The sequence below is a fragment of the Physeter macrocephalus genome, chromosome 15 (genome assembly GCF_002837175.3).
Source record: "Physeter macrocephalus isolate SW-GA chromosome 15, ASM283717v5, whole genome shotgun sequence".
In the NCBI taxonomy this organism is placed as follows: domain Eukaryota; kingdom Metazoa; phylum Chordata; class Mammalia; order Artiodactyla; family Physeteridae; genus Physeter; species Physeter macrocephalus.
In genome coordinates this window covers 21,697,207-21,724,779 of record NC_041228.1, presented here as the reverse complement: position 1 = coordinate 21,724,779, position 27,573 = coordinate 21,697,207, and the positions used below count along the sequence as shown (strand labels likewise).

Genomic DNA, 27,573 nt, shown 5'->3' with positions numbered 1-27,573 from the left:
TCTGACCTGTACCCTTGGCATCTTGATTCCCTATTTCAACTGAAGTCCTGCCCTCATGTTGATCCAGATCCCCTTCTTTTCATTGGAGAATATGGAAGTCCTTCTCTCTGATTCATAAAGGACTCAAGGCACAGTTTTCATAGGTCTGATGCCCCAGCCAGGGAATGTAAGCCATGTCTACCCAATCAGTACTGTTGGAGTCAACCCAATCAGCTCATGGGAAGCATGCTGTGAAACCTTGTTTAAACATTTGAGTTTGGAGAAAGTGAAGCAACAAGAGAGAGGGTCACCTAAAGTTTTCAGCTCTTTCCCGGCCATTTTGGTTTCCTTTCAAGAATGGCTCACTGTCTAAAGAACAAACATCACGTTCCCCTGACTTGCAGAGAGCAATTCTATGCTCAAGTTCCCAAAGAGCAACCAAACAGTCTTGGAGAAGGACTCATCTAGTTGTGTTCCCTTCCCATGAGCCCCAATAAAATAGGCATTTGCTACCATACTTAAAAGTCCTTATTAAATCATAGAAGACAACACAGGCATCCATGATTAAAACTATTGTGATATTGGGTTCTCCTGAATGAATGAATAACACTGTTAGCAATATACTTCCTTGACTGTTTGTGTTTCATAACTCTTGCAGGCAGTTACGCCTGTAGGGTAACTTAACAATTCACTCACTTATTTATTACAAATTTTTAAGCACTTACTTTGTGCTAGGCCCTGAGATAGAAATTGAATATGAATTTTTTAAAATACAAAAATCTCTATCACTTGAGTGTTTACCAGGGTTCAGGTACTATGCTAAGTGCTTTTCATATATTCCTTCATGTAACTCTCAAAACTGGGCTTGAAATTGGTATAATCCCTGGTTTACAGATGAGAAAACGGAGTCTTATCAAGCTAAACATTTTGCTCCAAATCCCACAGCTATTTAGTAATGGTACTGGGAAACTTTGAATCAGAACGGGGTTTTTTTGTGTTTACTGAATGACCCCAGTGGTGTTTGACCCCGTATGGTGTTTACCTAATGACCTCAGTGATGTAGACATCACAGAGTTCTTTTGAAATACAATAGAGATTTTGACCTTTAAGAAGTTTATTGCTTAATTTTGTAGATCAGTGGTTCTCAAATGAGGGACATTTTGCCCCCAAAGGGACATGTGACAACGTTTAAAAGCAATTTTATGTTCACAATTGGGCGTGTGAGGATGCTACTTATATCTAGTAGGAGGAATCCAAGGATGCTATTAAACATCCTACAATACAGAGGACATCCTCCTGCAACAAAGAATTACCTGGTGCAAAATATTAGCAGAGCCAATGTTGAGAACCATTGTTACAGATAAGACAACCCATAGAAAGTGAAAATCAACCAATAATGTACAAGTTGAACTATGTAAAGGCACTGCAGGAAAAAAAAGTTGGATTATGGAGAATGGCTCAAAGAGGAAAGCTTTGGAATTCAAGGGCTAGAATACAAGCTTTGCAGTTGAACAAACCTGTATTTGATCCCAAGTCTGACCTTAACTGATGGTGTAGCTTTGGCCGAGTCTCAGTGTCCTCATCTTTAAATGGAAATAACAATACTGACCTTGCGGGAATATTATACCAATTGAGATGATGCGTAAATTACCTATGTCAGCCCCAAAAGTGATAGCCACTCTGGAGGGGTTTTACTTTTCCAAGTTACAAATCATATCGAAGTGACTAAAATAAATAAAATAGTGGGAGTGGGTTTAGTATTAATGATAGGGGCTTCCCCGGTGGCGCAGTGGTTGAGAGTCCGCCTGCCGATGCAGGGGACACGGGTTCGTGCCCCGGTCCGGGAAGATCCCACATGCCGCGGAGCGGCTGGGCCCGTGAGCCATGGCCGCTGAGCCTGCGCGTCCGGAGCCTGTGCTCCGCAACGGGAGAGGCCACAGCAGTGAGAGGCCCGCGTACCGCAAAAAAAAATAAAAAAAATTAAATGATATGAGGAGTCACCATGTGGTCTCTCAAGCTGATTCTTCCCCAAAGAGTTGCATTCCTGGACAAGCCCAGAATAAGAGTCCAGATGCCTGCAGTCTCACCCATACTCTTGGCCCCTTCATGTTCTTGGTCAGTAACTGGTATAGACCGGATGTTTGTGTCCTCCCCATCCCCTAAATTCATATGTTGAAGCCTAATTCTTGATGTGATGGTATTAGAAGCTAGAGCCTTTGGGGTGATTAGATCATGAAGGTGGAGCCCTCATAAATGGGATTCATGCTCTTATAAAAGAGACTCCAGAGAGTTTCCTCGACCCCTTTCACCATGTAAGGACACAGCAAGAAGACAGCCACTTATAAAGCAGGAAACAGGTCTTCATCTGACACTGAATCTGCCAGTGCCTGTATCTTGGACTTCTGAGCCTCCAGAACCGTGAGAAATAAACTTCTGCTGTTTATAAGCCAGCTAGACACTCAGGTGGTCTGCTGTAGCATCCCAAATGAACCAAGACACTAACTTCTCCCCTTTAGGCCGCTACACAATTCCTGAGTTGTTCAATTCCAGATATCCCCTTTGATTTAAAAACCAGGGTAACATACAATCTGAATGAGGACACTGAAAGCTTAGTCATTTTCCACGAAAGCAGCTCTTACCTGTCCTTCCTTTTTCCGCTTTTCTCACTCCCCAGCATGCCATGCTTTCCAATGTGATTTTTTTTCTTTTTTTTCAACAACCTTTTTATTTTGAAATAATTTTTTAATTACAGGAGGTGGCAAAATTGCATAGAGTTCCCATATATCTATCCTTCATCCAGTTTCCCCTGATGTTTACATCTTGCCTAACCTCGTTACGTTTGTCAAAACCAGTAAGTTAACACTGATACAATGCTATTAAGTAATCTACAGACTTTATTCAGATTTCATCAGGTTTTCCATGATGTCCTTTCTCTGTCTTTATACAACCCAGGAGTCAAACATCCCACAAACTCCAGTGAGATCTGTATCCTCAGAGGATCCACCAGAGTAACCCTGAAGCCAACCAAAGATGAGTTCAGAACTCCCCAGACAGATTCAGGCCCAGGTCAGAGTCCAAAGGGTGCAATGGATTAGGCCCTGGGGTTGAGGGTGAGGTTTAGGCTCCCTGAATATGCGGCAGAAACCAACTTGCTGGGCAGGCGAGGTCACACGAGGGCCCAGTGGGGCAACTGTAAATTTTTTTTTTCTGGGAACCTTCAAATAGTCCCACTTTGCTGAAGAAAGGAACCTGGAATATCTGGGACTTGTTGATGAAGCACTTTTGAAATAATCCTCCTACGTGAGTCTGAACACGTTGCTTTGCTAATCAAGAGATGGCAGCTGGCCCTTGATAAAGCAGTAGATGGGCTTCCATTGCTCTCAGCTGCACACACACAGGGCTCAGCAGGGCCTGGCCTGGCCACGGTCTTGCACCAACTTAACTATCATCAGCATAGAACCAGCTCGGTCCAGGCTTCACACACTGGACTCTGCTCTTCTGCTTGGGCCCAGCCAACTTGGCTTGGAGTGCGTTTGGTCACTTTTTGTAAAACACTTACTGAGATTTACCATTTCTCTGTGCCATGACCTTTCTATCACATCTAAAGTGGGTTTTGCCTCTCTTTTCACAGAAGAGGAAAATTTTCCTGTATTACATGTGTTCCTGACATAGCCCTGCTCTCTCGTGCGCTACAGGAAAAAGAACAGTAAAATCAGACAAGCAAGTGTCACTCTAGGACCCATCACCTGCTGAGTGAGCTGGGCCATGTTACAGCCTCACGCTTCAGCATCTTTCTCTGAGAGGTGGAGCAAATTGTACCTGCCTCAGAGAGTTGCTTTGAAAATTAAATAAAGAAGTGAAAGAATATTTTTCAAGTTCCTTGCTTAATGTCCGGGACTTGGAAGTCACTCAATAAATGGTGTTGGGCTTCCCTGGTGGAGCAGTGGTTGAGAGTCCGCCTGCCGATGCGGGGGGCGCGGGTTCGTGCCCCGGTCCGGGAGGATCCCACATGCCGCGGAGCGGCTGGGCCCGTGAGCCATGGCCGCTGAGCCTGCGCGTCCGGAGCCTGTGCTCCGCAACGGGAGAGGCCACAACAGTGAGAGGCCCGCGTACCGCAAAAAAAAATAAATTAATTAATTAAATTAAATAAATTTTAAAATGGTGGTTGCAGTTGCTATTGTTGTGATTATTACTGTGGTTGTTCAGTTCCTTTATCTGTAAAAAATGCATGTTCATTCATTCAACACTGAACTAGGCTCCAGGGATACAGTGGTGAACAGGACAGACAAGGTACTTGCTAGCATGGAAATTACTTCCAAAGGCAGAGACACAGACAATAATCAGGTGAAGAAATGAATGAACAACATGATTTTAGATGGTGAGAAGAACTATAAGAAAAACATGGCAGTTATGGAGAATGCCTGGTTAGAAATGCAGAACTACTGCAAATTCTATAATCACAGGAGGTTTCACTGAAAAAAATTACATTTGTGCTAAAAACTGAGTGGCAGCAAGGAATCAGCCAAAGAAAGAATTGGGGCAGAGGATTCCAGGCACAGAAAACAGCAAGTGCAAAGGTCCTGAGGTAGGAACACACTTGAGGTGTTAGGGGAAAAAAAAGGAAAGAATACCAGTGTGACTGTAGCACAGTGAGCAAGGGGGACAGTGGCTGAGATAAAGTCAGAGGAGCAGGAAGGAGTCAAACAGAGTAGGCTTGGAGGTCAAGGTAAGGGATTTGGATTTTATTCCAAGGGCAATGGAAAGCCAGGGGGAGTGTTTAAGTGGGGAAGTGATGAGTTTTGAATTACAGTTTTAAAAGATCATTTAAACTTTAGACTTGACCATAAGAGGGCAAAAGCGAGAGCAAAGGAGTAATTAGAAAGCTAATATGCAGTAACCCAGGGTGAGACGCTGGTGACTTGAACCACAAACAATTCTTTCCTTCTCCGAATTGTTGCGAAGAATAAATGAGATCGTGTAAAGGCACCTAGGACAATTCCTGGCACAGAGTGGATGCTCAAAATATTTTAATTCTCTTCTTCCAACTCTATAATATAGCAGAGATCTCTATTCCCACAAAGTACTCTTAGAGGCAGATATAACACGTGTAAGTGTGAATGCCAGCATTCTCATCAACTGAATGTTGATACAGCAACATTACAGTAAGGCCGAGTAAATGCCAATTCCAGCCTGGTACATATTGCCTTGTGTTGCCATTTCGTTAAAACTCCAAAAACTATTATGCTTGAACATTGTAAACTCATTTTTTAAGAAGTAGCATGGGGACCATAATGCGTTTTGAATGCACAATCTAGGATCGCCATTCTCCTCTAGTCCAAAGAGAAGATTAAAATTTTTCCAATTTAAAACCCTACCAGATTTGTCCTTCAATTAATGCTGAAGGCACAATCCAGCTGTCTTGAATTAAAGCTACATGCTTTGCTATCAGCTAATGGATACTATAAAGGAATTGTTGGAAAATAAGAGCAAGAAATACAATGTTAATTGTAATTCAGATGAGGAATAAGAAATGTAATTGGTACTAGAGAAGCTTTGGATTGGACCATCCACAATGAGTCAGGAAATAGAAGGCATCACGTCATGTTTAAGAATCTGGGTTCTAAAGAAAGAAGACTTCCTAGGGGTGGTATCTGTCCTCCCCTCATTTATTCTTATGTTTGTATGACTTTGGGGAAGTCTCTTCACCTCTAAAAATCAACTCCTCATCTGTAGAATGTGAAAAATAACAATACCTCATCAGATTATGGTAAAGATTACACATGAGCATCTACTTAAAGTGTTTAGCATGATGCTGGCATAGGATTTAAAGAAATACCAGTTATCTTTATTACCCTCCAGTATCCTGAGGCTCAGGTGAAAGAACTAGAATTACTTATTCTGGAATTGAGAAGGCTGAATGTGTAATTTAGATTTTTACCATGAAAATTGCCACAATGTATGGAGTCCTCAGAGGCTAGATACTACGCCAAGGGTTTATGTTTAATAAGAGAAAAAAATGCAACTTCCAGCATTCAGAAGCTGGCCTGGCACTCCCAGCAAAGTCTTGTTATCCTCCTATTAGACATAAAACATCTCTCAGAATTCCAACCTCAGACAAGGTTGCTGGGAGACCATGACAAAGTGAGACAGAGCAAAGCCACTTCACAACTTCGTCCAAGTGCAGACAAAAACAAGGTCGTTGTGCCACCCTCAAAATACCACCCCCCCACCAAATGAGTGACTCCTACGTATTTACCAGTCACAGCTTTATACTCATGCTGGTCTCTGCTCCCTGTACATAAGATTTATTGAGATACACAATCATATTGTGTATTGCCTCTGCTTTCTGACAACATTTAATGCAGAGCGAACCTTTCCCCAGATCACCCACCCAAAGCCCCAATTCTATGACAGATTCTTTCTAACGCCCTCTTACTGAGCCATCCTAAATTTGCCTGGACTGTGTGTTCTCCTCGATGCAACAAGTAATAAACCCAACCTGTTTAACTATAGGTGTTTTCCCCAGTGGTCTTTAGGCGAAGTGCATTAATTTTTAAACAACAATATAAGGCACATATTATTATCTCTATTCAGCAGCAGAGGAAACTGAGGTTCAGAGCAATTAAGTATCTCGCCCAAGACCCTCCACATAGCAAGTAACAGAGAATGGACTGGAAGTCAGGTCTGTTCTATTGCAAAGCCCAGGCTCAGAAATGCCCCAGTTTCATCCTAGTCTTAAGGGGTGCTCAAACTCTGAGTAGGGTCCAACTGATGACTGAGCTAGAAAAACTGTCAAGAAGCAGCAAGATGAATTAGATGGGGGCGCAGGGTATTCTTTATAGGAAGGAGGTAGTATAAGTGTTGGAAAGGAGGACTAATTTTCCCACCGATGGAGAATTATTCTTTTTTAATTAAAATAAATTTAGATGATTTAAAGAAGGTAGAGAGACATTTTGACTTTGGAAATGTTGAGCAACTTGACAGGACAAGTTAGGGGAGAGACAGGCTGCTCTCATGCCCTACAACTCTTCTGTTATTTGCTTCAGAGATCATGGTCTATGACAGAATGGTAACTACATTAGAAATGAAGATATGAAAGCCATTATGGCTAATATTATCCTTTAAATGATTGGAAGCATCTCACAGGAACAAGAAAGAATAGTTTTTTTATATTTCAAATTTATCTCAGTAATTGGATACTATACGATTTGATTTTATTATTTTTTTCAAGCAGAAAGAGAATAACTGGCAAGTGAACATTTAATGGGCAAATATATAGCTTGCACAATTTAAAAATAAAATCTAACAGTTTGCATGTTTAGCACCTTTCATGCAAGAATTTTAGAGCGGTTTTGTAAAACTGCATTACACTTCCTTCCTGCTCCCCACCACCCATGAAGAAGCTTGAGAAGTCTCTCGTGCCCAGGGATGTGGAGGTGTGTGGAAGATGTGGGAGTCCTGAGTTGAAAGGAAAGCTTGGGTTGATCTTTTGAACAGGAGCCCACTCACACGTGTCAGGCAGTCTCCAGGGAAATGAAACCGCTCCTTTGGGACCCGCTCTCCCCTCTCCCTTTGCTCTGCTCCGTCACTTTAACCCCTCTGTCCCCCTCCTCTGGGACCCCACATTGTTTTTCCCTCCACTCCAGAAGTCAGATTATATCTGGTTTCCTTTGAATAGTCCTCAGAGAAATGATGGGGAAGGAGAAGATCACTGGGGAGGCAGGCTTTAAAAATCACGTCCTTGGAGGGGGCACCTACAAAATAATCAGACCTTCACGTGGCCATGGTAGGCTTTGTCTCAGCTAAGCTAGTGTGAACTCCATCCATTTGCCCAACAAATATTACTGAGTATCTAGTTATCTAGGCAGTACTGTTCTAGGGAATACAGCAATGGATGAAACAGAGGAGAATCTCTGCCTTTATGGGGTGTATATTCTAGTTGAGGGAAAGTCAATAAATCAAACAGATTTTTTTAAAAACCAAATTATATGATATATTAAAATGAGCTAAATACTATGGGAAAAAAAAAAGCAGGGAATGGGGTTAGGGACCTAGGAGGTTAGATTTTTAAATGACGTAGTTAAGGAAGACCTCATTTAGAAAGTGATGTTGGAGCAAAAATTTGAAGGAAGTGAGGGGGCAAATGAGGGAAAGGAATAGTCTAGGAAGATGGAATACAGTAATAAAGGTCTTGAGCCAGGAGGAAACCTAGAGTTCCTAGAGCATGGCTGAAGTAGAGAAAGTGGGGGGAGAGAAGTGGCAATCATAGAGGTAAATGTGGAACAGGAGTCGGCAGATTGAGTAGGGTCCTGTGGGTCACTAAGGACCTTGGCTTTTCTTCTGTATCAGATGCAGAGAAATTGGAATTTTTGAAAACAGGAGTGACAACATCTTAGAATTTAAAGGGATCTCAATGCAAGGTGAGAGTGGAAGCCAAGAGTTCAATGAGAAGCATATTGCAACAATCTATGTAAGAGAAGATGGTGCTTTAGACCATCACCTTCAGAGGTGAAGGTGGAAAAAGTGTTAGGATTCTCAATATATTCTGAGAGAAAAGCCAATAATATTTGCTGACAGATTGAGTGTGGGATATGAGAAAAAGAGAGGAGTTGACGATGACATCAAGCATTTTGGCCTGAGCAACTGGAAAGACAGAACTGTCATTTACCAAGATGGGAGAGAGTGAAGGTGCAGCAGTTTGGGGAGGAAAGATCAGCAGTGCACTTTTAGCGATGTTTCATTTGAGCTGTCTACTAGACATCCAAGGGGAGATGCCCAGAGGCAGCTGAAAATACAAGTCTAGAGTTCATGGAGAGGTCGCAGTTGGAGATATAAATTTAAGAGGTGTCAGCAGACTGACAATATTGACAGCCATGAAAATAGATAGGAGCAGTGAGAGAGGATGCGGGTAACTAAGAAGAGGACCAAGCACCGAGCCCATTATATGTTGGGAAGATGATGAAGGATCAGCAAAGGAAACAGGAGCAGCCGTCAGTGGTGTGAAGAGAAGACTAAAAATGTGTAGGATCCCAGAAGCCAAGTGAAGAAACCATTTCAAGGAGAAGGAAGTGACCACTGTGTCTAAGCATGGGCACTAAAGGTGGAGCAATGGACTTAGCAATGTGAGGTCACCGGCAACTTTGAGGGAAAAAGTTTCTGTGGCATGATGGAGGCTTTAATCAGAGAAATAACAGTGTAAATATTTGTATGCTGATGGGAATAATCCAGGAGAGGGGAGAAATTAATGATATGGGAAACAAAATTGCTGGAGCAATGACCTTGAGTAATGTGAGAGGCTATGGAATCCATAGACACATGGAGTGGTTGTCTTTAGATAGGAGTATGGACATTTCCTCTCTATGGTAACAGGAGGGATGCAAGAATAGGCCAGTACAGGTACTGGGGGGTAGCTAAATTTGGTGGTGGTATTCTGTAGGAAGTTATCTTTTGATCGCTTCTGTGTTTCCAAAAAAGTAGGAAGCAAAGCCATCTCTGGTGACACAGAGATGCTAGAGGTTTGAACAAGAAAGAACGGGTATAAAACAGTTGTCTAGAAGAGCGGGGTGAATACATTAGGAAAAGATAGTATGATTGCTGGGAAGCATTAGATGTTCACATGAGGTTTATGGTCATAAGGTTAACAATAAAACCAGTCATTGTGTGTGTGTGTGTGTGTGTGTGTGTGTGTGTGTGTGTGTGTGTGTTTTCCGGCCACATTCAGTGCATAGGTACAGGCATAGATTAGGCAGAGTTGGATTTAACCAAGGATGGGTTTGTTCCAGGTCAGTTCAAGGAAGCAAGAGAGTCAAGAGAATTGAGAGTAGGTACAAGGGTATGATTATAATAACTGAGCACAGGATTTAAGCTGGGAAGGGAGGAACATGATTAAAAAGGAGGGTAAGGAAAAGTGTGGTAAGATGGATGGGTAATAAGAGGAATTAGGATTAGGAGGGAAGGAGAGGAGAAAGGCGGTAGGATCAATAGATTGCAGGTCCCAGAGAGTTCAAGGAGTGATGGCGTCAAATATTAGAGGAATTAAGCTGAAAAGATAGGAAGTGGAGGTCAGAGGGTGGGATGTTTGAAACTGAAATTACGGACAGGTCACAGGAAGTCTAGATTCTAGTCTAGAGAAGAATCATGGGAGCGAGGGGACTAGAGGAAGAGTGTGGAATGAGATCACTGGAGGAAAGGAGGTCAAGGAACTGAGTGGCCAGGATATCAGAAGTACCCTCTGGATATTAAAATAAGGGAGAATTAAGAAAAGAGAGAACGACAGTCAACCAGCAATGAAAGTCTTCAACAAATGAACAGGAGTGATCCTGGGGTCCACAGACAAAGAAGGTGTTAGGTGGGGTTGTCTAATGACAAGGGAGTCAAAACTGCAGGGTTCTAGGGAAGAGGGAGGGAGAATGAACAGTCTGGAAATGGAAATGGTGAACTAGGAAGACACCCAAATACACCTTCATGACCAATGGTCCAGGAGGTGATGGAGGAAAAGAGCCATGACCAGACAGGGCTGCAGGGAGGGCGGTGTGCTCAGAGGAAGTCCAGACCTAGGTTAGTCTAGTGCACACACCGTGCATACATGCATACACTCTCAAGCACACACATACACACGCACACACACGGAAACATACAGATGGATGGATGTTTAGATGAGTGGATGTCATGGTATGTGAAACATACCTCGATAAAGCTTTTTTTTTTTTTTTTTAAGGAAGCACAAGGAGATCTTTAAGAGCGAGGAAATCAGACACATTTTAGGGGAGGTCAAGAAAAGTCTCTTCAAGAAAGTATCTGATGAGGATGTCCCAATATGAAAAAAAATCTTATATTTGTAGCACATAATGATATTACCTTTTCCCCCTTTGGATTCACAGTACTGTCTTTGAATTTCATTCATGGCCCTTCCACCACAATCATTTGAGTATCTATCCTGAATTGTCTGCAAGGTTGTAAGGCCCCTGTAGGGCTAAAGAATGTGTCCCTCAGTTTGATATCCTCTGCAGGATGTAGGACCATGTCTAACTCACCGGAGACTCCCATAAATATTTCTTCAAATGTGTTGAATTAATTTAAATATTTATTATTTCAAAGTATCAAAGTAACAACTTATGAAGGCATTTTCAAAAGAAACAGGAAATAGTTTTACCAAATACTATTTATGTACACGAAAAGTACTTTTTCATATTTATTCATTTGAAAAGCAAATCAAACATAAATGAGAATATTTTGTGAGTTGTCCTTAACTAATAGTCATCTTACGGTCAGAGGCAGAAAGAAATAGTTGAAGTAAATATCAAAAGCATGTCTAATATGCAACTTTCAGAATTATATGGTAAAAAAAACCCTAGTATATAATTGCCAGGAAAGTTATTTAAAGCAGAAATATGAGATTAAAAATGCCAAAGGTGTAAACAACTTTAATCTGCTAATTTATTACACATGCCTCTTAGAGCCAAGTTTTATTTTAAGATTAGATCTTGGATATTTTCACTGTGTTGCTGCAAATGAAACTAAAATTTTCTAAACTCAAATGCTACGCATGTTTCATCTTTTAGATGTCACTTCATCTCCTCTGAAACCAAGTTCATGTCTACAGTTTAAGCATTGTGACTCTACATATGTAATCTTTTCTTATAAGGACATACTTCTACAGTGTAAAAGGCGCTATGACAATGCTTACCCATGTCTGTATTCCATCAACAGTCTGCATTAGGGAACAGGCAGGCTACAGAAATAAATAGAAGTTACTTTTTTATTATTAGAACAGCAAACATGGCTTTAACTAATAAAGATGATTCAGGGCCACTTGCTGAGGAAAATCATCCTTTCAATCATAAATGCAGGAGGTGTGAAAGTGTGTTATGGACCCCGTATTACACACTGGACCCAATTACCTGCAGCTCTTTCCTCTCTTATGACCCAGATTCTGCTTTGGTTTCTGGACATATCTAATTCTGTTAGCTTAATCCTCTAGCTATATGAGGCAGCAGTCACAATAAGAAATCGAGATCCAATCAGTTATTTAAGAAGTGATTCACTACTAAAGGTAAGTGGCTCTTGACTAGGTCTATGTTCTCAAACTTTCCAACAAGGCTCTGCTACCTCTATTCCTAAGAAACACAGTTCTCCAATTACACCACTATGAAATGTGACCTTTCCCTCCAGCTGGCACTAGGGTGTAGCCATAATCATTAAAAAAGTACAGGTGTGCTGACAATTCAAGCCAGCACAACAGTGGCATGGTATAAGACTTGGTGGATGGGAAGCGGAAATTCACAGGAAGGCTCACACAAAACTGAATCCTTAATATAATCTTAATAATGTGAGCTCTTTAAGCCAAATAGCTGGCCTCTTCCCACTTCCTCTGTGAAATATCATGATTGACTGAGAGCCTATATAAAACTGCAGTTCAGGGAGATTGTAGGATTTGAATGCATGAAGTACGATATTTGCTACCTGTATGCCGTTGTCCAGTTGGACGTTGCTTCATCTCCTTTGGCAATGCAGTCCCCAAAAGGGTGTTGGGGTCACTGACTAGTGACTGTTAAACACTGGAGATGCTTCAGGTTGTCCCGGTGACAAGAAAGGACAGAACCAGGACCAGTGACGAGAAGCAGAAAAGATGGATTTCATTTCTCCCTGTGGAAGGACTTCGCTGGGCAGCTTTCCATCACAGGAGGTGCTGAAGAGACAATGAGGGATCATCTGTTAACACATCTTGGGGGGCTGAGACTAGTTGACCTAAAAGGCCTCTTCAGGCCCTAAGGTTTTATTCCAGATCCGCAGGCAATACACTCTAATGGTGTCGGCACGTTTCCTGTTGTCTGACAGAGCCATCCTATCTCTTACTCTGAGCCTTGGCACATCCCATTTCTCTGCCTGGGCACCCTTCCGCCCCCTCACCACTTCACATATGAGCTTATACGTCTCTTTCCTCACTTCCTTTACTTCCTTTCAGGAAGCCTTCACTGGCCCAACAGATTTAGGTAAGGGCACTTTCCAATACGCATTTATGGCACTCTACCCCTCCCCTCCCATAGTACCTACTCCACTTGACTGGGCTTCCTTAAGTGTAGGGAACATGTCCTTGTCATGATTGTATGTCCATCACCCACACAAGGCCTGCAGCAGAGCCTGTTCTCAACGAATGTATGCCAAATGCCTAAATTACTTTCTTATTGAAAACCCTGCTGTGTCTTCCCCAGAATCCATTGCACCTAGAAACAGTTTAACCAGAGATACTTTATCTTGCTTAGTTATACTATTTGATGGGTCTCAAGTCCTCTTCCCACCCAAGAAGTGCTCCCAATAGAACACTGGTACCACTTATACGCTATAGACTTGTGCACTGTCGTATCACAAAGGGATCTTTAAGCTAAAGCAGTTAATGACTATTTGCTAAGGCTTCACATGCTTAAAAGGCCAACAAATAAAAGTGAATAAGTGCCTTTACAGCAAAACTATCTTACAATCACCATCTATATGACCCAGGTTCTCATTTTGGGTGGGTGGACCAAGTTCTAAGTAAGAGTCCCTGATGCTGCCGTGCCAGGGCCAGTCCCTACAGGGACCTTCCACTCCTGTTAAAAAATGCTCTGAATGGCTATGGTGTATAAGACACCTTGCTCAGCTACCTCCTGCAACTCTGTCCCAGGGATCGTGAGGATACATCAGAAACTGCAAGGAATGTGTGGACATCCATCCAAAACGCTTAATTAAAAGAAGATAGTTCAAACCACTTTTCCATAGGATGTGGAAGCCATTTATTAGCAATACTAATTTAAGATGATCAAAACAAACTCAAATTGAGTAGTTTAAGTGACTTAACAGTCAAATAAACAGTTTCATCATTTCTCAAATACTTCCTACTTTTAAACTATGACTTTTTTTATGGCTGTTATGTAAAAACTACTCTAGTCATTTGAAACTCAGTAAGTGTAGGTGGTTGATAAGAATAATCAGACAACTCAAGCAAGTGCCTCCTACCCACTGACCATGACTGAAGATGAGAAATGTCCACAGTTAACAGCTCCATGACCAGTCTCCAACCATCTTCCCATTTCCTGATAAATCTGAGACCCTGTTCTCTCCCCATTCTTCCTGCTTAAGCACAATCTTCCCTACCTTTACCCTCTGACACGTCAACCTCACACTCTCATTCCTACTTGACCATTGCCTGACTAGACCAATGTTTCTCACACTGTAAGGTGCTTGGGCATCACCTAGGGATCTTGTAAAATGTAGATTCTAATTGGATAGGTCTTGAGTGGAGCCTGAGATCCTTCTCCTGTAAAAGCTTTTAGAGGTTGCTGATGCTGCTGGTTCATGGACCATACTTTAGAGTATCAAGGACTAAGGCCAAGGACTCAGCATAGAATCCGTCAGTCTCAGCAACTTCAGCAGGTCTGCAAATTCCTGAAATTTTTAGCAAATTTTCTAGGGACAGGGTCTATAACTTCCATCAGAGTCTCAAAGGATGCTACACCAAGGTTAGGATCCATTGGCCAAGGCCACCTCTGCTCTTCTCCTGGCTACGCCATGTCTCCTTCTGGTCTTCTTCCCCAACTCTCTCCCACTAGCCGTTCCACAATAGTCATCCAGCAAACCCACCAGCAGCTGGTTTTCTATGCCCAAGCAGATTTACATTATTCGAGGTACCTGGTATGCTGGACACATTCATTTTGAAGAGCGCCAACAAAAAAAGAGATTTGAGATTAATGACTCTGAGATGCAAGGGCTACAACAGCATGATGTTGGGCAGAGAAAATCATTCTGAAAAGCAAAAAGAACTGAGTTTGAATCCTGGGTCTGTATCAACCTAATTCTGTGACCTTACATTAGTTAGCTTCTCTAAGCTTCGATTTGCTCCTCTGGAACAAGATCTACTTGCAGGCCTCTGTGAACATAACATAGCAAAGACAAACTTCCAGGCACACAGTGCTTACACAATCAATTGGTTACCTGTTTCCTTCCTCTTTATAGTAGAGGAAGGGCAAGGATAAATTAAGATCTAAATTATTAATAAATAATTTTAAAATAAGATCACGTAAGTTAAGATCACATTAAAAGAAATATCCATTAGGCTTAGATCCTGAATAATAAGAAAAATAACTATTTTTAAAATACATTTAGGTATTTTAAAAATACACTTAGGTATTTTTTTAGGTATTTTTTTCTCTCGGGTCTAAAATAGAAGAGAACTGAAAGTTTTGGAGGAATTTTTAAGGGAAAGTAAGGAATTCTTACACCACATTTCAACCTTTTTTGGTTTAAGTAAATTGTGTTAGAAAATGCCTGCTAACCAAGAACTCACAGCAAATACGTATCCAATTTTAATACGACACTATAAAGCTGTTCTGGAAAGTTAAAACTAGTTATTAAGAGAGTCTGGGTGGGAAAAATATCTCTAGGGGTGAAATGATTTCCCTTGCGAAGAACTAGGTTTAGGGACTCTTGATCATAAGCCTTTCAGATATTACATAATAAAAACGCCACTGGTTCCTTATCAAAGGACAACTCAGCCCTCACTAGCACATTTCCATTGAAACTCAACGCAGCTAATCACTGTAGAACTAATGTAAAACATCCCCCATTTCATGCTCAGTGTGATATTACACCTTTACTTGTTTGTCCCAGAAAGTTAAGCATTTAAAAGATTTCATGGCCTCAACACAGGCTTTTAAGGGCATACTTATTCTTTTATCATATTCTATTTTTAAAAACTACTGGAAGAATTTGGAAGAAAAACTATCTCCTTGGTCCAATTTGTCAAATAATGAGAGCTCAAAGCTCGAGTTATCTCTTATTCTAAAATACTCCGTTATCCCTCAAGGATAAATTTTCCATTTCTGATAAGGTCCTTGTCGAATCCAAATTACAAGCACAGGAAGTCTTGGGGGGAAAATATGTTTACTTATTTTTCCACGTAACATCTTCAAAGAAACTTAAAGGAAGAAAGAACTGCTCCTAAGGATATCTTCCAGAAGTAAAAAATTCAGTAAGACGTTTTCCTCATCCTCCTAAAACAATCTTTATCTCCAAGGAAATTGAACCAATACTCAAGATCTTACCTCTCAAAGCAATGTTTTTTCCAAAAGAGTTGTCCTTATTCATCTAATATAAATATCATCTGTGGAGTCATTCTCTATACCCCCAAGATTCACATTAAAGCTAGTTTAAAAATAATTTGCCATTTACATATGTTTTCACTAGATTGAAAGCCAAAAGCTCTTCAACCCTTGCCATTCCGGCAACAAAAGACAGAACCACATTATCTTAGGGGTTTCATTCAGGAAGATAGAGAGCTGGGCCTCTGAAAGAGATACGTTTCTCATGGTGAAGGGTTAAAAGAGGACACCAAGCCACCCTCTGGAAGTCATTAAGTTACAAAGCCCCAAGAAGATAAAAGTTTCCATTTTCTAAAATGTAAATCAAAAACATATTCATTAGTATTGCAAAACAAACATGCAAATCTTCACCACTTGAAAAGCTCGGCTAAATATGTACAAGGGCTAAACCCAAAAATACATCTGGTCCTCGGTTACAGAACTTGCTTTTTTGGTTTTATCTAAAGAGTTTGTCTGTCTTCCATGGTTGGCTTCTTGGATTATTGCAATTCATAATAAGCCTTTTAGCTAAGGATGAAATAAACAAAGATAAAGTCTATGTCCTAGTTTTAAATGGTCCAGATGGGATGATTTTTCCATATGTTTAGCACACCCACTGTTTATTAATCATTGCTAGCAGAGCTTAGAGGATTATTGGGTTTATTGCCTGGGCAAGGGCTGAAATTTACAGTTTGTATAATCTCTGCACACCTTTTTAATATTCCATCCTTTCCGGATTGTCCTTTGTGCTTCACTCAGGTTGGGTGTGCATCCAAATCTGTGTATGTGTGTGTCTGTGTCTCCGTGTGTGTGTGACATATTATGCAGCGGGGAATTTCAGCCAACTGATCAAGAGGAGGTTTTTGTGCCCAAATTTGGATACAATATCAGACTTCAGGAATGTGTTACATCATAACAATGACAATGTGGGTAAAACTGGCAATACTTGACTCACTACCCTTTATAGTGATTTACTTAGTGTCTGGCAATCTGTTTTTCATATGATGTTTGTTTCTCATAAACAGTTTCAACATGGGAGAGTATGGTGTCAAGATAACAGTTATATCATTTGTCACTGCAGAACATCTATCGGGCTTGCCAAGAAAACAAGACTCTTTTATCTTGGGCTTCTTACAAGTGCTTGAGTTCTGGTGATTGTTTCTCTTCAACGTGCTGTATTATTTTTTGAAACCTGACCATCACCGTCTCAGTTAGATTGTCACTTCAATTTCTCGTAAATAAAGTGAAGTCTGCGGAAGAGTCAGCAGAGGGGAGGAGAGTGGAGGAAAAAATGCTGAGAGAGACAGAGACAGAGTGAGACGGAGAGACAGAGAGGAGGTGATTCTCAGACAAGGTATAGCCTCTGAGAAAGGAACACCCCAAGCAGTGAGTTAATAATAATGAGTTTAAAAGCAACTTGATTGTTTCCTGTCGTTTTTTAAATGGATAGGGTCTCAGATAAAGTGTATGACTTCCATTTTCATCAGTGTACCAAGCTCTTAAGCACATTTTTAGTTGTCAGATGGTTAAAACAACCATTTGGGGTGGGGGGAAAGGAGAAACCTCTGTCTTTTTATATCACAATCATAAAGCCACCCTGTCAATCTGAGGGAATTCTGACAGAAGGCTTCCATATTTGGAACACCCCCTAAAACTTGGAAGGAGAAAAAAGAGGGGAGATAGTCTTTAAAATTTCTTTTAATAGAATTGGTTAAGACAGTTAATGTAGAAAACGTTCTATTAATCATGGATGCTTTTTATAGTATTTTTACATGGGTTTTGAGATGTGGTTTTATATCTTCAACAAATAGAGGAAAGGAAGGCCTCCATAAAGCATAAGAATAGACAGCTGTGGGTACAGAAAACTGAATATTCGGTCATTCAAAAAGGCTTTGAAATCACTCTGCTGGAGTCTTGTGTACAATAATTAAACTCTGAACAAGTATCTTTTATGATATCCTACCCTATGCTGTGGGCACATAACATTTGCCCTATAAAATAAAATAAAGAATGTGTACTCAGGAAACAGCATTTTCAAATGAGTTACCTAAAAGAGAAGCATTTCGCTTATGTCCATGAATGGAAATGATCTAACTTGTACTTGGAATATCAGTTCTATGACCCAGACAATGGTCAGATATTCTGAGAAATCTACGCACAGAATCTCCTTCTGATAGTTCGCGTTAGTTTATGTAGCCAGGAAAGCTGCTCCGTTTAAAGCACTGTTGGCAGGCAAGTTGGTACCTCAGCCTCATCCAAGGTATTTAGGCTAAGCCTACTTTTCTATTCAAAGAAAAAAAAAAAATGTGAATATGACTAACCAAAGAAGGAAAATATTGTTCCTTTTAGGGATCTGGTGCACAAACAGCAAATCTAGTCAACTACCCTACCGACTTTGGGGCTTACTGCCCCTCATCATGCCGTATCACTTTCATACTCTTAGCCTATCATTTCCCTTCTCTTTGCCTGTCCCAATTCTCCCTAACCTCAGTTCTAGTTCAGGTCGTTTCTGCTCCATGAGACCTTTCCCACTGCCAAAGTCCATACTGATGTCTCCCTTCTCTGGACCACTAATGTTCAGTCTGACTGACTCTAAAAACAGATACATAATCATATGTTGCCTTGCATCATTAATAATAGTTTCATGTCTCTTTTCTGTTTACTTTACTTGACTATAGGCTCCTGGGTGACAAGGATTTTTTTCTGAAATGCACCAGTAACTACTGCATTGAGCACTTGCTATATGCCAGGCACAATGCTAGGCACCTTCCCTAAGTTACGTCACGAAATCTAGAGGAAAGACATCTGTGCCGCCCACACATTGCCTAGTAATATGAACAGAACTCCAGTGCCTAGATCAACACTGAAGGCCCAATTCTGAGAATAATTCAAATGCAACATAGGAAGTCCTAAATATATAGACACTTAGGAACATGACAGTCAGTGGCCAGAAAAATTATTCCGGTAGCATGAAGATATTCTCTCCTCATCTCAGAATTGGCTTACCAGTGTCATTGGTTCATCTCGTGTTACTTTAAATGGTCTTTTTTGACACTTCGTTATTTGACCGTGATTTTCCATGGCTCCACCCAAGACTTTCAGTCACTTGTTAGGACTTCCTGAGAGGACTGGCTAGAACTCAAAGTTTCTGAGTGGTCATTTTGTCTTTTGAAAATACCTGACTAGATTATACCATTTAATAATAGTTATTTTCCTTTTTCCACACTTTCAGTAGTTCAGTTATATTTGGGAAGAAAATAAGGTTCCCTAAACCACTTCCACGGCTTTGTGCCTCTCTCCTAGATTCTATTTCTTTGGTGTTGAAAGAACCTTTATACCCCTGTAGGAATGTAAGAGTATCCCATCAGAAACAGTCAAGCTGCTCCCTGACAGGCAAAATGTAAAAAACGCTGAGGCTCAAATCTCCTATGGAATTAAAATGGAAGTTCAGAGGTCAGGTTGATTCAGATTATAGATCTACACTGGTAAGACTATCCTCACAAACCCCACCCAGCACTGTACTTACATGTCTCAGAAAAGTGAAAGCCATGGATGCCGACTGAAATGAGAAATTATAAAGCCAGCCTTGGCCCAGTACGGAGATATATTTTATCCTACCACATTTTTACATTTGCATACATGGCACCCTTCAAAGCCAGGAGTTTATATTTTCCCACCAAGGCTCAGCATGTGTGAAAAACGCTTTCCAAGAAACAAAGGCTGGCCAAGATGCAAATGCAAATGTGAACTTGTGGGCAAGTAAATACCTTTTAACTTAACGGAGATCTTTCCTGCATATCTTGGATGAGTTTGGTAATAACCCAAGTCTCCTCCAGACAAGAACCTTGAACCTCAAAGTCAAACAACAACAACAACAACAACAAAAAACAATTGCACAAGGACAGAATCACTGGAAAAGCAAACACACTTCTCAATAAAGAACACACTAACTTGAAAAAAGGGGGGGATTCGGCAAGAGATAAGCATGCTCGAGGCTGGGAATTATTTGCTGGTTCATTCTTCCTATAAAAAGGATTATCTCTGTGGCCACAAATAAATTCCAAAGCCTCTGATTCCATGAGAGTTTTTTTCCCTTGGAAGAGAAACAGGTCTAGGATTCTACCCTACTGCTTTCCAACGCTGAAAGGATTCTCAAAGTAAGGATGGAGACAGAGGCCTTGTATTAAAGGGGCGGGGGGGGTCGGATTCACCGATTTGCTTTCTCTCCCCACCACCCTACCAAAAAAGGTTTTCTGTAGGTTGTCAAATGTTTATACAGGTTTAGGTCTTAGAGGATATAAACTTATGCATAACACATATCAGAACCAGAAGGAAGTAGCATACTAGGGCTAGACGACGTGGAGGAAGTTGGGGCAAGTCTGAGATTCCTCCTATACTGGACTCCATCTTTCCAGGTCACTGGACCTTGACCCACATTATGTCACCCCTGAGCAACTTGAGATGATTTATGCTCAGTGGCACTGACTCTTTCTTTTTGTGTTTTTGGAAACAAAAGAAAAAAGATGTCCAAGAGAGATTACTTGGAGATTTGAAAAAGTTCTTTAATGCATGGTTATTTGCCTACATATGGCCTAGGCCTGTTTGGCAAAATCTGCCAAGTATCTTAAATGGTTCCCAGGAAACTCCCAGCTTCAGCTCCACTGCCATGACTCTCCTGTACCATTTTAATTGTTCCAATAAGATGCTGCATGGTGAACAGCCAAGCATTGATAAACCAGTAATTTGCCAATGTAGATGTTAAAACCAAACAAGAAATACAGAGATATTCCCTACTCAAAGAAGAATGTCTTTTCAGTGAACATTTTGCTTTTAACTTTTTTGCAAATAACATTTTATTTGGATCAGCTTCAATTGCCAAACATGAAAAATGACAAAAGCAGGCAATGGAGAGTGGCACTGTGCCCCCAGCCCAGGGTCCTAAGAAGTAAACAAATATTTCTGTGGTGTGGTACCATGCCAGATCATGCAGGGGAAGCCAAAATGCTAAATGATGGCTGAGCTCATAAAACTGTTCTTTCCCTTATCAAGATGAGGTTTTAGGCTCTCAGATTTCAAGAGTTTGCTTTGATTTTTATTTTCCTTAGACAGCACATGTAGCTGTCATGTTTTGCCTTGGGCGTTAATTAATATGGGTAACCAACACCTCACGTAGGAAAAGGCAAAATCAATTAACAAATAGGAGCTGTTTGTTAACTGCACACTATGTGCAAGGTTCTAAGCTAGATGCTCAAAGAACACAAAAGCACACACAATGCAGCTACATCTTGAGTTCCTCACAGGGCTAACTGAAGAACAGAGATGAGAGATAATAACAATAAAATACACATTAAGTGCCAAAATACAGTCAGACAAATCAGTGTTTTAGAAGTTAGAAAAGGGCCTGGGCCAGTTAAGAAAGGCCCAAGAAAACAGTTGCGATCTGAGCTGAATCTGAGAAGGAAGAAAACACAGACTAGCCGAAAAGAGAGGATGGACCTTCACGGCGACAGGTAAACATGTTAAAAAAAAAAAAAGTTACTGCTGAATCTGACATTGTAATAATTAGAGCTTATACATCTTCTTTTCTCTAAACCTAATATAAAACTATTTGTATATTTATACCCCTGTAAAGGGAAGCAGTCTTCAGGTAAATTAACAATAGCTGGAGATTGACCAAGGCCAGGTAAACAATTTTTCAGATCCTATGGGAACTATGAGAACACTAAAGTGAAAACAAAAATGAATAAGGAATAATCAGTAATATGAAGAAAGGCAGTGCCTGTGATATACATTTGGTCTGAAATCTAGATTCTTTCAGAACCATGTTAAGGGTTAAATGTAGAATTCTTCATCCTTGCGAACAAAACTTCTGATGAGTTCTTTGAAAACTGGGCCTGTGTCATCCAGCTCTGCATACCAAGTGCCTAATAAACTTTCTGAGTTTATAGTAGGTGTTCAGTTAGTATATGTTAAACTGAACTGGTCTAAATCACATTTCAAGCTAATCAAAATGTAGACATTTGTGAGCTATAATTTCTCCAGTATTAATTGGTCTAGAGCAAACTATGTCTAGAACGACCTCAAAGCGTTATTTCCTTAAAATGTTAGTCTTTTAATCTCCTTACGTTAATCCTCTCTTAATGGCCATCATGATAAGCATGATTATAAACACTCAGCCCATCTATGCCATCTCTGGACACAGAGAGAGGAGTCAGGATTTGTAGGAGTCCCCTTATCCTCCTGGGTCCCTAATGTATTCCTTAAGTTCTTGAGTAAAGAAGAGCATAGCCCATGGGGGTAGAGTGAAGCTGACCTCAGCATGATGACACTGATTTTTAAAAAAAAAGAAGAACTTAGGTCATAAATTAGTGGTGTGCCGTTAGGGTGCCACTGTCTTAGAGAAGGTATACACGCAAATGAGTTCCAGTCTCTCTCAAAGCAACAACAATTCACAATAGAAATTATACAACATTCTGAGGAGTAACTGAGCCAGTCAGAAATTAAAAGAACTATGTATACACAACATAATGAACAGATTTATTAGGGGAAACACACAGCTGACGAGGGAACTCTTGAGCCAGCAAAGAAACGATGGAAAAGTTTGCTCAACACAGTTTCAAGGCTTCACATTGACTCCTGGACAGCCTTCTTGGTCTCCCAAAGACATAAGCTATTCAGAGCCTACTTTTGGCTACTAGGTCTTTTATTTCTTCAGAGATCTTATAGATCCCGAGCCTACATTTACTACCAGTTGACATGGGGGTCCTGTCAAAGATAAGGGAGTCAAAAGCAAAGCAGAAACTCAGCTTATCAGTAGTAGCTCTGCATTCATGATCACTCTAAATTTCCATCTGGGTCTTTAATGAACACACTCATGATTAATGACCAGTGTTTCTCATTTTCCTGGCACACATATGAGCCTGGCATTTTTCAATTCCTATCTTCTGAATCTTTGTTGAACAACAACCATGTGCCGGTACCAGAGCAGAAACTCCATCCCCAGGTCCCATTGACGCGATCATGAATAAGCCTTTTTCACTCCTCTCGAGAAGCTCATTATGATAGATACAATCAAATCCTCATGGATGTGGACTTATAAATGAAGATAGAAGACACTCACTTAACACACAAATGGATGCAGAAACAACACAACAAAATGATGGCAACACGAATTGATTCATATCAAGAAAAGGTTTAGCGTTTGGGACAGAAAAAATGGGTGTGATGATCTTGTGAGAGGAGTTGAGTACCGAGAGCATAGAGGGGAATGAGACTTGGGCAGGGAGGCATTGGAACCTACTTACTCCTTCTGGGTCCTGTTTAGCCTTTGATGACTTTCTCACAGGTGTTATTCTGCTGCCACTGGAAGAATCACTTGGGAGGCAGCCAGGAGTCATGTTCATCTTTGTCTGTGCAGCCACACCCAAACCTACAGTGAGAGAACTCCCAGGCAGCGGTACCCACCTCAGACACAAAGGACAATGCAGCACATAAAGAAACAAGACTCAGGAGAAAGAGGAAAGGGCTGGTCAGGCAGACAAGGCTGGGACACGCCTTAACAAAGCCAGTAATGCCTAGTCCAGAGCTTCAGGGAGCGGCTGTCAACAAGGATGAAACCATCCCTGGGCTGCCTGGCGAGACAGGAGAAACACTTAAGCCACCGACTCTTTAACAGATCACACTGACCCTCATTTCAACTAAAAACATATCCATATGGCCTTGCAAACAGTTTTACAAAATCACCAGATCTTCCAAATGCATATTTGGCCCTCCAATATAGATGGAGTTCAGCCAAACAATGGAGCGTCCTCACCTCTCCCATTGTCCCTCTGATCCCTAGCTAGACAGAAGGTAAGACCTGCTCTAAGCCAATGGACCTATAATTCTCCTTCACACTTCCATGGGGATTGGGCGTTTTGGTTCTTTCAAATCTTCAGGTTAAGGACTTCTCTGGTGGTGCAGTGGTTAAGACTCCACACTCCCAATGCAGGGGGCCTGGGTTCAATCGCTGGTCAGGGAACTAGATCCCACATGCATGCGGCAACTAAGAGTTCGCATGCCACAACCAAGGAGCCCGTGAGCCACACAACTAAGGAGCCCGCCTGCCACAACTAAGACCCGGCACAACCAAATAAATTAAAAAAAAAAAAAGACCTCATAAGCAGTAGCTTAAAAAAAAAACCTTCAGGTTATTTCTCTCGTTTGGCACTGCTGGCTTCTCAGCCTGGGGTTTCTGAGCCAATGCTAATGTTCATGACCCATTTAGATGCACCATTGGCTGCCACAAAAGAAGGCACTTATGTTCTCAAGAGCACCTCCACTAGGTCTCCTCCCAGACTTTCCTTTTCCATTTGTCCCTGAAGGAGGGGATGACAGATACCTTCCTAGACTTCTGATATCCTTTCCCTTCTCCCATCTCCTCCATCCCTACATGCCCCTCACCTCCCCAGTCTCCTAAAGGCCCCTCCTTATGACCATAAGTTTGAACTGGCAAAGAAAGATTGCTCTCAGCTTAAGGCTTAGTCATTTGTTAACTCTATCACGGTACTGATTCAATTCTTCAATTATTTTATTTAAGTCCCCCTACTAGGCCCTGTGACACACACACACACAAAAAGATCATCCATAGCCTCCTGCTTTTAAGAATGAACAGTCTAGCAGGCCTATCCAAAATTAAGTATAAAATGAGATGCCACCATCACAACTATTATCTGCAAGTTGCTTTGTGATTTGACCAGGATTTCCCCATTTATTATCTTGTTTAATCCTTAGAAAAAATGCTACACGATAGCAACAGGACAATCAACAGCTACCAGACTTGACTGCAGGAATTCCAACCCCGAACACTTTGCTCTTTCCCAAGTGAGGTGATGTAAGCAAAGTACAAAGAAGGTGCTATTGGAATTCAGAGGAGGAAGTGCCATGAAAAACCAGAAGGTTCTCAAAACCACATCACAGATGAGTTTCTCCCCCAAGCATCTGGCTGCAGTGTCTCTAGTAACTGGTTTATCAAACAGTTGCTGCAAGTTCAGCCAACAGGGTCCTTCCCTAGAGCTGCTTCTCTGTCACACAGAAGAGGCCTTTGTGGCCTCACCATTGTTATCAATTGTTCTGGAACATCCAGTTCATCTTTATAATTGCTAAGATGTTACGGTTGCCAGATTCCTGTATTGAACAACAAAAGCACCGTGAATTATCAGATTTTTAGTAGAAGACATGAGAGGAAAAGAGAGGCTCAAAGACCTTTGGGTGACTTAGCTATCTCTAAACTAGGAAGTTACAACATCAGAACTTCAATCGCTTTAGTAATTCATTCATTCAACAAACATCACTAATTCCCTACTTACGCAAGCCACTGGGCTAACTGCTAGGGTTACAAAAGTGAACTAGCTGATGTATAAGGCACATGCAAAAAGCATGTGTGCCTACCTCTACACTATATACTACACAGCTGAGACATTTTGCTTTCTGGACAATGGGAAAAGCCATTGATTGACAAGCCATTCCAATTCAAAATAACCCTGTCTATAATAGACTCCTGGCAAGATGAATTCTGTTATTCAGTCAATGTCATTTCATAGTCCAATTCTCCAAACAAAACTTTGTCCAGAAATTTCCTGACCATGCACTTTGGGAATTCCTACTTTGATGGACTTCCAAGCCCTTTGGGGCCTCCTTGGGAGACAGTGACAGCTATGTCAGATCTGTCCCTCCTCCTGCCCCTAAAAAGCTTTCTCTCTGACCGTCTTAGAAAGATGGTAATCATACACTTGAAAAGCAAACCCCAACTCACCATAGCTTCCCAACACAATTGCTGATAAAGTTGAAAAGCCGTATTTCAGGCTCTTCCTCTCTCTGCCAGGAAAGAAGTGTACACTGCGAGGGCCTCCCACCAAGCAGGAGTGGAATGGATAACTCCACTTTCAGCTTGGCATTTTCCATCATGCAGGTAAAAGCTTTCCTGTCTTCATGTCCCAGCAATTGGGCTGTGGAAAAATTAGGTTCATTATTCTGAGGAGTTTAGCTTTTCTGTGATCTCTCTCCTCCTCTCTTTGGCATTTTCAGTTTCTGCATTGCTCACGACGCAAAAGGAATTAGGTTTAAAAAACAAACAAATAAAAATACTTTATTCTAAGAGCTCCTTTGCAAGAGCAAATATTCCTCAGTAATAAGCATCACTTTTGCTGAGTTTACAAAAGCACTCAGGCCTCTGGGTCAGACCTACTGTGTTCTACAATGGAATGAGGTATTTCCCACCAAGATGCTCTGAAAGGCCTCAGGGAAAAAGAAAAAAAAAAAAAAGGAAGCTCTTCAATGGAGCGCCTCTTGTATTCACAGAGAGAGAAATAAATAAAATAAAATAAAATAAAATGATGTGATCTTGGGTAAATTATTTGACCCTATCTGGATGTTCATTTCCTCAAGTTCCAAATAATATTTACATGTGTCTAAAACTACTGTGCTTATTGATGACGATTATGGAACTGCTCGTTCTGATAAATGCAAGAAGACAAACACAGTAGAAAAGTTTCCATGAGAATTCAATTGTCAAGGCAGGAAAAATTTACCCAAGGAAGCCAAGGAGTCATTCACCTTGTACATGTTGAAGCCTGGGAGGACACCAAAAGATTGTTTCCAAAGGTGTGTTTCTCAGAATTAGAATCCTCCATCACACTCTCCCATAAAGTGCTCCATGGTCTCACAAGATGTGGATACTCAACAGAGAAAATGCCCAAAGAACACAAGAACACTACTGTAGAAAAACAATGAAAAGTGCCATCTTAACCTAAGTTCATTGAACCCTTCCTTTTAAAAATTTATTTCACCCAGATATTGGATTTAAAAAAAAAAAGCATTTATTAACTTTCATAGATGGGAAACACTGCAGAGAAGGAAATAAATCCACCTTGAAAGAAGGATGGTTTCCCAAAACTGAACTGATTTCCTCAGCATGTCACTGGCTTAAGGGTACAGCAATGTCGTTATTACATGTCTGTCTAGAGCCTGCCAGACTAAAGTCATGGCTGACGCATTTTTCCTTCTCTAATCAGCATTCTAAGCCTTGGCACGTGGTCCTTAATCTGAATCACAAAACCCCACCTCCCTTCAATAAAGTAGCCAGCCTTACGAAGTCACTTCTGCCTTGCACAAAGCCAGCCTTCAGAATTTTTTTTAATATCCCTCTATGCCTGTAGCTCCTACCCCAGAGATGGGTGACCACTGCTCCGACCGTATTTCATAGAAACCAATATTTGTCTAGAACACATTAGCCCCACTCAGGTATTGAGGCCGTCAATCAAAATCTAACTGCCTGGAAGTCAGCAGCCACTGAAGGTGCTATTGTTTGAAAGATGGCTAATAGGGGCTTCCCTGGTGGCGCAGTGGTTGAGAGTCAGCCTGCCGATGCAGGGGACACGGGTTCGTGCCCCGGTCCGGGAAGATCCCACATGCCGCGGAGCGGCTGGGCCCGTGAGCCATGGCC

At 41.2% G+C, this 27,573-nt stretch overlaps 1 long non-coding RNA gene across 2 annotated transcripts in view; it reads right to left on the bottom strand.

Annotated features, from left to right (window-relative positions):
* LOC102995311 (uncharacterized) overlaps positions 1-27,573 on the bottom strand; it is a 91,118-nt gene that overhangs the window by 60,027 nt on the left and 3,518 nt on the right. The window contains exons 2-4 of one of the 2 annotated variants that reach the window (XR_008619467.1): positions 14,644-14,757; positions 12,442-12,667; positions 11,666-11,710 (exon numbers count right to left, since the gene is read on the bottom strand). This is a non-coding gene — a long non-coding RNA (uncharacterized lncRNA). Of the gene's footprint in view, positions 1-11,665; positions 11,711-12,441; positions 12,668-14,643; positions 15,037-27,573 lie in introns of those variants that run through there. The other variant, XR_008619466.1, reaches the window with a different exon arrangement.